This window comes from Triticum dicoccoides, chromosome 4A, assembly GCF_002162155.2.
Source record: "Triticum dicoccoides isolate Atlit2015 ecotype Zavitan chromosome 4A, WEW_v2.0, whole genome shotgun sequence".
In the NCBI taxonomy this organism is placed as follows: Eukaryota; Viridiplantae; Streptophyta; class Magnoliopsida; order Poales; family Poaceae; genus Triticum; species Triticum dicoccoides.
The window spans coordinates 246,032,760-246,043,308 of NC_041386.1; positions in this window are offsets into that span (position 1 = coordinate 246,032,760).

The window sequence follows — 10,549 nt, forward strand, 5'->3', positions numbered from 1 at the left end:
GTATTGCTATACAACTCTCGTTTAAGGTTTTTTGCAGGGAAACTTCTCTCTAAATGGGAAGGCCCCTATGTTATCGAGGAGGTCTATCGTTTTGGTGCCATAAAAATCAACAACTTAGAAGGCACAATTCCGAAGGTGGTAAACGGTCAAAGAATCCAACATTATATCTCAGGTAATCCCATAAATGTTGAAACCAATATTATTGAAACCGTAACCCCGGAGGAATACATAAGGGACACTTTCCAGAACGTTTCAGACTCCGAAAAGGAATAGGTATGTGGTACGGTAAGTACACCGACTCCAAAACAATTTTTAAGGCAATATTTCTCCGTTTTGGAATATTTAGAAAAATAGAAAATTAAGTAGCAGTTCGGGAAGGACACGAGGGCCTCACGAGGGTGGAGGGCGCGCCCTACCCCCTGGGCACGCCCCCCTACCTCGTGAGCACCTCGTGTGACTTCCGGACTCCATTTTCTTGCACAATACGTATTTTGGTCGGTAAAAATTCATTATATCTCCCGGGGGTTTTGACTCCCGTATCACGCAAAAATCTCATGTCTTTGTTTCGAGCTGTTTTCTGTTAGGGTTTTCAAGACCATGCACTATGTCGTCTCCCTCCTCCTCCAACCATGAGGGCAATGATGCTTGGCTAATGAAGATAGAGCTGAAGAGAGAAGAACCTATGGAGATCAATAAGGATGAAGGGATCAAGAAGGCCGTGGAGGACCAAGTTCCAGCAACAGAAGACACCCTTCAACTGGATCATAATCTTCTTACCCCTACAGAAATCGAAGCTTTCAAGATGATTGAGTTGGCTCGTATACAAAATAAGTATCTCACACGTGAAAATATTTTGTTGAAGGAGCATATCCTCACACTCACAGGCATTATCCACAAGTTAGAAGACCTCCTACGCTCGATGTTCGACAATCCATCATCAACAACACCTCCACCTTCTTCACCAACCAAGGAGATATAATAACATGGGTATGGGCACTCCCCTTGGCAACTGCCAAGCTTGGGGGAGGTGCCCCGGTATCGTATCACAACTCCTATCTTTACCGTTTTCCTTAGTTCGATCTTATTATTAGTATTTTGATCTAGTAGAATAAAGTTTGTGGCATGATCTAGTTGTGAGTTTTGCTTTATTATGCTTCTATGTAATCGAGTCCGTGAGCTATATAATAAAGATTAGTGTTGAGTCAAGGGCTTGATTGTTTTGCCATGATCCTAAGTGAATAAAATAAAAGAGAAAGAAATAAAAAGAAACAAAGAGATCATATGGATCTCATGGAGAGTAATGAGCTCACATAGAAAAAGTATGATGAATAAAAGTTGTTGAGAGTTGACAAGCATAGTTTTGGTCATCGTTGCAATTAATAGGAAGTAATAAAGAAAGAGAGGTCTTCACATATAGATATACTATCTTGGACATCTTTTATGATTGTGAGCACTCATTAAAATATGACATGCTAAAGAGTTGACATTGGACAAGGAAGACAACATAATGCGTGATGTTTTCTTACATCTAAGATAAATTATATTGTCTTGGATCTTCCAACATGTTGAGCTTGCCTTTCCCCCTCATGCTAGCCAAATTCATTGCACCAAGTAGAGATACTACTTGTGCTTCAAAATACCCTTAAACCAGTTTTGCCATGAGAGTCCACCATATCTACCTATGGATTGAATAAGATCCTTCAAGTAAGTTGTCATCGGTGCAAAGCAATAAAAATTGCTCTCCGAATATGTATGATTGATTGGTGCGGGAGAAATAAGCTTTATATGATCTTGTGATGTGGAAGTAATAAAAGCGACGGACTGCATAATAAAGGTTCATATCACAAGGGGCAATATAAAGTGACGTTCTTTCGCATTAAGATTTTGTGCATCCAACCATAAAAGTGCATGGCAACCTCTGCTTCCCTCTGCGAAGGGCCTATCTTTTATCATTATCTTCTACCTTATCCAAGAGTCATGGTGATTTTCACCCTTCCTTTTTTACACTTTATCCTTTGGCAAGCATAGTATGTTGAAAGATCCTAGTATATATGGCTAATTGGATGTGAGTTTTCATTAACTATTACTGTCGACATTACCCTTGAGGTAAAACGTTGGGAGGCAAGACTATAAGCCCCTATCTTTCTCTGTGTCTGATTAAAACTCCATACCCATAAGTATTGCACGAGTGTCAGCAATTGTGAAAGATTATGTGATAGTTGAGTATGTGGACTTGGTGAAAAGCTCTTATACATTGACTCTTTCCTATGTTATGATAAATTGCAATTGCTTCAATGACCGAGATTGTAGTCTGTTAGTTTTCAATGAAGTTTACCATTCATACCTGATATTGTGATTGAATTATTACTCTAGCATTAGAGATCATATGACAAAAATTATATAAGTTGCTGTTATAAGAATGATCATGATGCCCTCATGTCCGTATTTTATTTTTATCCACACCTTCATCTCTAAACATGTGGACATATTTTTCGATTTCGGCTTTTCGCTTGAGGACAAGCGAGGTCTAAGCTTGGGGGAGTTGATACGTCCATTTTGCATCATGCTTTTATATCGATATTTATTGCATTATGGGATGTTATTTCACATTATGTCACAATACTTAAGGCTATTCTCTCTTATTTTACAAGGTTTACATAAGAAGGGAGAATGCCGGCAACTGGAATTCTGGACTGGAAAAGGAGCAAATATTAGAGACCTATTCTGCACAACTCCAAAAGTCCTGAAACTCCACGGAACACCTCATAATAAATAATGAAAAATCCTCGCCAAAGATGAAGACCAGGGGGCCCACACCCTTCTCACGAGGGTGGGGGGCACCCCCCTAGGGCGCGCCCCCTGCCTCGTGGGCCCCCTGGTGGCTCTCCAATGACCATCTTCTCCTATATGAAGTCTTTCATCGAGAAAAAAATAGGAAGCAACCTTTCGGGATGAAACTCCACCGCCACGAGGTGGAACCTTGGCGGATCCAATCTAGATCTTCGGCAGAGGTGTTCTACCGGGGAAACTTCCCTCCCGGAGGGGGAAATCATCACCATCGTCATCACCAACGCTCCTCTCATCGGGAGAGGGCAATCTCCATCAACATCTTCATCAGCACCATCTCATCTCAAAACCCTAGTTCATCTCTTGTATCCAATTCTTGTCTCCAAGTCCGGTATTGGTGCTAGTAGGTTGCTATTAGTCTTAATTACTCGTTGTAGTTGATGCTAGTTGATTTAATTGGTGGAAGATCATATGTTCAGATCCTTTATGCATATTAATACCCCTATGATTATGAACATGTTTATGCTTTGTGAGTAGTTACGTTTGTTCCTGAGGACAAGGGAGAAGTCTTGCTATTATTAGTCATGTGAATTTGGTATTCGTTCGATATTTTGATGAGATGTATGTTGTCTAGCCTCTAGTGGTGTTATGTGAACGTCGACTACATAACACTTCACCATTATTTGGGCCTAGAGGAAGGCATTGGGAAGTAATAAGTAGATGATGGGTTGCTAGAGTGACAGAAGCTTAAACCCTAGTTTATGCGTTGCTTCGTAAGGGGCTGATTTGGAGCCATATGTTTCATGCTATGGTTAGGTTTACCTTAATACTTTTGTTGTAGTTGCGGATGCTTGCAATAGAGGTTAATCGTAAGTGGGATGCTTGTTCAAGTAAGAACAGCACCCAAGCACCGGTCCACCCACATATCAAATTATCAAAGTACCAAACGCGAATCATATGAACATGATGAAAACTAGCTTGACGATATTCCCATGTGTCCTCGGGAGCGCTTTTCCTTATATAAGAGTTTTTCCAGGCTTGTCCTTTGCTACAAAAAGGATTGGGCCACCTTGCTGCACTTTATTTACTTTTGTTACTTGTTGCTCGTTACAAATTATCTCATTACAAAACTATCTGTTACCACTTACTTCAGTACTTGCAGAGAATACCTTGCTGAAAACCGTTTATCATTTCCTTCTGCTCCTCGTTGTGTTCGACACTCTTACTTATTGAAAGGACTGTGATAGATCCCCTATACTTGTGGGTCATCAGTTCATCTGGATGAGCACCTCAGTAGAGAAATCTGAAAACTGACTGTCATGATAAAGCGCGAGACTGGTCAACCACTCGATGACTCAGTGGAATCTTCGCGATTCCTCCGCATTAGAGAAGGATCAGTTTTTCGGTCATGTATGTAGGCGCATCGTGTTCGAATGAGCGCAGAAGTACCAAGGGCTATATAGTAGCCCCACCGTCAAACTCCTATGGCTAAGTGAAAGTGTTAAAGCTATATAGTCTGATTGCCTTGTTCGCTGTGCTATCACCTCCTTAATGGACCAAGACGTTGGGTCAAGTGTGAACACGCGCTTTTCCGAACACCCCCGCATTATATGCGTGGGAGGTGAAGCCGACGACTGCAATCTTTCAGGTTATATACATACATAAACGGCCGCACAGGAGCCATCATAATACTTTTAGGCAAAAGTATAAATACATCCTTTATAATCCTAATATCATTGTTTTTACAATTGGCATACATTTCACTCGAACATGATACTCTTCGAGCACTGAGTCTCTGTTACATGAGAGCCTTCCAGGACTTCTTCAAAATAGTGCTCAGCCGAGACCTGGCCTACGGCCGGATCCCAGGTCACAATAGCGGTGGTCTCCATCTCTGCCCAGTATGTCTTAACACGGGAAAGAGCCATCTGCGCACCCTCTATGCACAACGACCTCTTTACAGCGTAGATATGCGGCACAACACCAAGGAATTGTTGCACTAAACCAAAATAACTATTCGGTCTTGGCCCCTACGACCAAAGATGATCGACGACAGACCTCATGGCATGTCCGGACAACCTATGGAGCTCGGCCCACTCCGCCATTTGTTCATTCAACAGCAACGGACACGTTAGAGTGCTGAACTATGACCAGAACAACCTCTCCACTTCATGATCTTTCTAATCTTTGAAAAACTCAGTCGCATCAACAGCACTCATTGCCAAGTCTGAATACGCATCTGCAGCACTCCATAATTGATCTAGAGGGGCGTATTTCGGATCTCCAAACTTCGACCGCGACAAAAAGGGCTTCCCAGCTGTGATATCGCCGGCTTGACGGAGCTCCTCATTCGCCACTCTGATTTCAGAGCGGGTTTCCTTGGCTGCTTCCATGGCTTTCTTTAGGTCAGCCGCTTTCACTTGGCTTTCCTTTTCAAGGAGCTCATATCAGCCGGCAGCATCTTTTAGCTCAACAACCATCTTGGCTATTTTATGCTCACTCTGGCGAGGAGCAGCCTATTCGGCTCTTAAGTCTTTGGCCACATTTAGGGCGGCCGCATCACTTCTCCTTGCTTGTTCCTTGGCACGGGCAAGTTCCGCCCGAAGGGTCTCCATGGCTGCAGCTCCATCTGCAGTCACAGCATATTATAGATACTAGCATCATGCTCCTCTTAATATTTGTTGACCACCCAAAAATACATACACTGTGCCTCGTCAAGCCGCTTGTTCACAAGCGCAATGTCGGCATCTGCCGCGTCAAGTTGTCGCCTCAGTCCGGCAAACTCAGCAGTCCGGCCAGCCACCGGACCGTTAGCCGCATGCACATGAAAGTAGCGCGATCATTACCTGGGACTATGATCCTCTGTTTGCCGCCTCTGGACAGCAACCAGAGTCTAAGGGGCTACTATCTATATATAGCACACCTAGCGTGTGCGGTATCATCAAAAAATTTATATATTATTTTGCGTACCTCAAAGCCTCTTAGCAGGCTCATAAAAGCCACATGCAACCCGCTTTTGTGCACCGGACAAACCCAGACTCTTTCTGTTGCTCTCCTTAGGAGCCAAATACTCCGGACTTCGGGTGGCCGAAGGGTCGCCTTCTGCCCTTAGAGGATCAGGAGAAATCCTCCGTGATGACACCTCAGGGTCGTCCGCCCTAGGTGGCGGGGAGGCAGGGGGAGGCGTTTCGCTCTCCATCATCTCCGGAAGAAGATACCCTGAAGACGAACTCTGTCGAGAAGGGCTACGAGCCGGGCTGCAAGATGTAGGTCATGGTTATTGTCATTGGAGATAAAGCATGATATATTTACCAAAACTACTCTTGTTCACTGACAGCTCGGTGGCGGGCTGGCCCCCTTGCGGGCACTATGCGGTAAAGACGCCGTCCAGGGCAGGGCCCCCTGGCGAAGGTTTCTTCCCTCGTTTGGAAATCTTCGTTTCCAAGTCTTCAGAGGCGGTCCTTTTCCTTCCTTGGTGAGAGGGGATTCTGGATTCTTCTCCCCGATTATCCTCCTTCACGGAGACACTAATTCCCCCGGTTTGGATGAGTAATGCGTGAAGCCCGCTTTCGGCTTCTTTATTCCTCCCTTTATCTTCCCTGGATGGCACTTGATAAGGTGCGCGCTCAAGCATCCTAGCTAGCACAGGATCCGGTGAGCCTTCGGGAAGGGGGGCCGAACACCTGATCATCTTCGCCTTTCTTATCCAGTCCTGGCCAAGAGCGATTTTTTCAGAATGATGTTGGGACAAATAAAAAGATAACATGTTCGACCACATAATTACTTACGTGGGTATCTGGACGGTTGCAGTTGAGACCCGCGTCCTCGGTGGTGTCCAGACACTTTATTCGTGATCCGAAGAACAATCCGTACATCTCTTCGAGTGTCACGCCGAAGAATTGCTGAATAGTTCGCAGTCCTTCCGGGTTGAACTCCCACAGATGGAGAGATCAGCGTTGGCATGGAAGGACCCGGCAAACTAGCATAACTTGCATTACCTTGACAAGACTGACATCCCTCTTGAGGAGATCTTGGATGCGACTTTGCAGTGTCAGCACGTCATTAACTGGCCCCCAGTCCAGCCCTGTGTTGACCCATGACGCTAGTTGCGGAGGGGGGCCCGAGTGGAAGGCAGGGGTAGCTGTCCACTTCTTACTTCGGGGAGCTGTGATGTAAAACCACTCCCGCTGCCATAAGTTGGACACCTCCGAGAAGGAGCCCTTGGGCCATGGAGCATCGGCGCCTTTGCTTATTTTGGCACCTCCGCATTCTGTGTGTCGCCCGTCGATTGTCTTCGGCTTCACACTGAAGGTCTTGAGCCATAAGCCAAAGAGTGGGGTGATGCGGAGGAAGGCCTCACACACGACGATAAACGACGAGATGTGAAGGATGGAATCTAGAGCTAGATCATGGAAATCGAGCCCGTAATAGAACATAAGCACTCTTACAAAGGGATCCAGACTAAAGCCTAGCCCTCGGTGGAGGTGGGAAACAAATATGACACTCTCGTTGGGTTCGGGAGTGGGGATGACCTGCCCTTGAGCGGGCAGCCTGTGCGAGATTTCGGCGGTCAGATACCTGGCTTCCCTTGGCTTCTTGATGTCCTTCTCTATGACAGAGGAGGCCATCCACCGACCTTAAAGGTTGGATCCGAACATGGTTGAAGGTCCGAAGCGCTTAGCCTAAGCCTTGGGTGTTGGAACTCGAGGTGGGGGAGGGGAAGGATTGGGCGCGAGAAGAAAAGGACAGGCCTTGGCCCCTTTATAAAGAGGGTGAATATCAAGCGTCCTCCGCGTGGCCGTTTGCAGCTTGCCTAAAATCAAGGAGTCATACTAACAAACACGATTGGGTTACCCACACCCGTATTGATGGGAATCCCGTGATAAGGGGAACACGATATCTGCTTCGACAAGACATGCCAATAAAACCGCCTCGCAACACGTGCAGTGGCAGGCAGGGAAAAACGGTTCATAATGACCGGGCCACGGCAGGACGTCACGTTATAAAAAAAAGTTGTGAGCAGATTAGATTTGTGGAATAATATACTCTCTACGGTGGTATGTGGAATTTATTTTGCAGAGCCGGACACGATCCTTGTGTTCAAAATCTTCTATGGAGTATACGGAGAAGGAACCTGCCTTGCAATGCCGAAGACAATCTGCGCGCCGGACTCATCGTCATTGAAGCTGGGTTCAGGGGCTACTGAGGGAGTCCTGGATTAGGGGGTCCACGGACAGCCGGACTATATACTGTGGCTGGACTATTGGACTATAAAGATACAAGATTGAAGACTTCGTCCCGTGTGCGGGTGGGACTCTCCTTTGCGTGGAAGGCAAGCTTGGCAATTCGGATATGTAGATCTCCTCCCTTGTAACCGACTTTATGTAACCCTAGCCCCCTCTGGTGTTTATATAAACCGGAGGGTTTAGTCCGTAGGACGACAACAATCATAATCATAGGCTAGCTTCTAGGGTTTAGCCTTTACGATCTCGTGGCAGATCAACTCTTGTAATACTCATATCATCAAGATCAATCAAGTAGGAAGTAGGGTATTACCTCCATCGAGAGAGCCCGAACCTGGATAAACATTGTGTCCCCCGCCTCCTGTTACCATCGGCCTTATACGCACAGTTCGGGACACCCTACCCGAGACCCGCCAATTTTGACACCGACAGTCGTCGACGGCGTCGAACTTCCACAGCCTGAGGCGGAGTTCCACACCGACTCCGACGACCACTCCGGCGACGACTCCGGCGACCACTCCGGCAACGACTCCGACGATGACGGACAGCTGGTTAATCATCTATACCCATTTATGTGTCAAATAGATCATAGGGTTTCTCTGGTTACTCATGCCTCCCCCTTTTTGGAATAGAAATCCTATGGTTATGTTCTCCCAATCCATGAAATCTGAGTAAGTTTCGTTAGATCTGTGTAGTGTATTGATTGTTTGAATGGTACAAGTGATAAGTGATTAGTTGTTTCATCTATGCAAATGATTTCTGCCAGTAATCCCACTAGGGTTAGTGTTCGTCCTAATAATTCCTACCCAGGGCTTGACAATTGATTTTCAATGACCTACATATGTTTGTGCCATTATTTTCTTCAAGATTCGTCTGTACATAGACGACTGCGCTTAAAAATCGAACCGTAATCTCTTGATATGTATAAATAAATAGTCATAAATTCCTAATCCTACTTCACGGCATGTAATCAATTATTTGATGCCAAATTTGTTTTACTATTTGTATAGGTGCTGTCTGACGATGTGGACGGCGAGGGAGCTTTATGCGGGAATGCATAACAGGCGTATTAGGACCTGGAATGGCGGCTATGGATGCCCATTTTGCAACCAGAAGCTTCATGATGCGTATCTAAGTGTTCTGGCACATGCAAGAGGACGGGTTGTTGGCTCCTTCAAGCAGAAGTATTCTCGCAGGGTGGCGCACGACGTGTACGCCAAGTACCTGGAGAAGCTTCAGGATCGTGTCGTCCTGTGAGATGAGATGTGGCACGGATGGGACTATATGTACGCTTGAGTATGCTTAATATTGTTGAACTATGTACTACTTATGGTTGAACTATGCTTATCTACGTGTACGCTTAATATCTATGTCAAACTATGTTAAATATTTCACCAAATTTTGGTAAAAATTACAACGGGGGACCAATAAACCAGGACAGAGGTAGTACGTCAATCACACACGGTTCCCTAAATTGGAACCGTGTGCAATGACTTTCATTTTGCCTGCTGCGTCAATAACACGTGATTCGCTCTAGCAAACCGTCGCCCCCAAAATTCTTTGAGGGACAGAAAACCCTCACCACCCAATTCAAAAAAAAAAATAAAAAAGAAAACCCTCACTATCCCCACGTCACAAAACCCTCACCCCGCCCGCCACCCCCACGGCCCCTCCGTTATGGTCCCCATTCACACCTGCACAAGCTCCTCCGTGTCTATTCCACGGCACCACCTATCGCGGCGGTAAACACTTAGCTCGACGCCTGCCGCTGGCAAAGCCCACCGCATGTTGCCACTTCCGCTTGCCGCCGCCTATTGCCATCGACTTTCTCGATGCTGCTCGCGGTCGACCCAGCTCTACTCGGTTGGGGAATCTGCCGTACTAAGGGTTCTTTCTCATGGACAAAAAGGTAAATAGTTTAATGAGATATTATCTCATATCTTATCCCAGTTCATCTGCCTCCTTTAATCACCCGGCGGAAATCGCCGTGAATTCATTTTTATTCGAGCTGATTTGAGGGTTTTCTTTAATTCATAGAATTTACAGTGCGCGTCCACTTCAGGACTTTGCGACCACCGCCAGAGATTCCATCTCTCCGTACCAGATAACTTTAGCACGCGCGTGGTATGTTCAATATCAGCCTACATCGGTTGGCATGGCCTACATTACTTAACATATTCTAAATATTGCTACATTTGGATAAAATGTGCCACATGCATGTGGACCAAATTTATGTATCAAAAGCATGGATTGATTTTCAAATACCAAATGCAACTTCGATGTGGCAACTCTCTCGTAAAGTGCATTGTATTGGTTGCCCCCACCCCCCCTCGTGTCGGCACGAAGGGAATCCTAAGCTATGAATGCATGCCCCCTCCCCCCAACCGAGGTTCACCTAGCAAAGTGCGAAGTAGCTAGCAACCCCCCTCCTCCCTCGTGTCAGCATGAAGGGAATCCTAAGCTATGAATGCATCCCCCCCAGCCAAGGTTTATTCACCTAGGAAAGTTGAAGTAGCTAG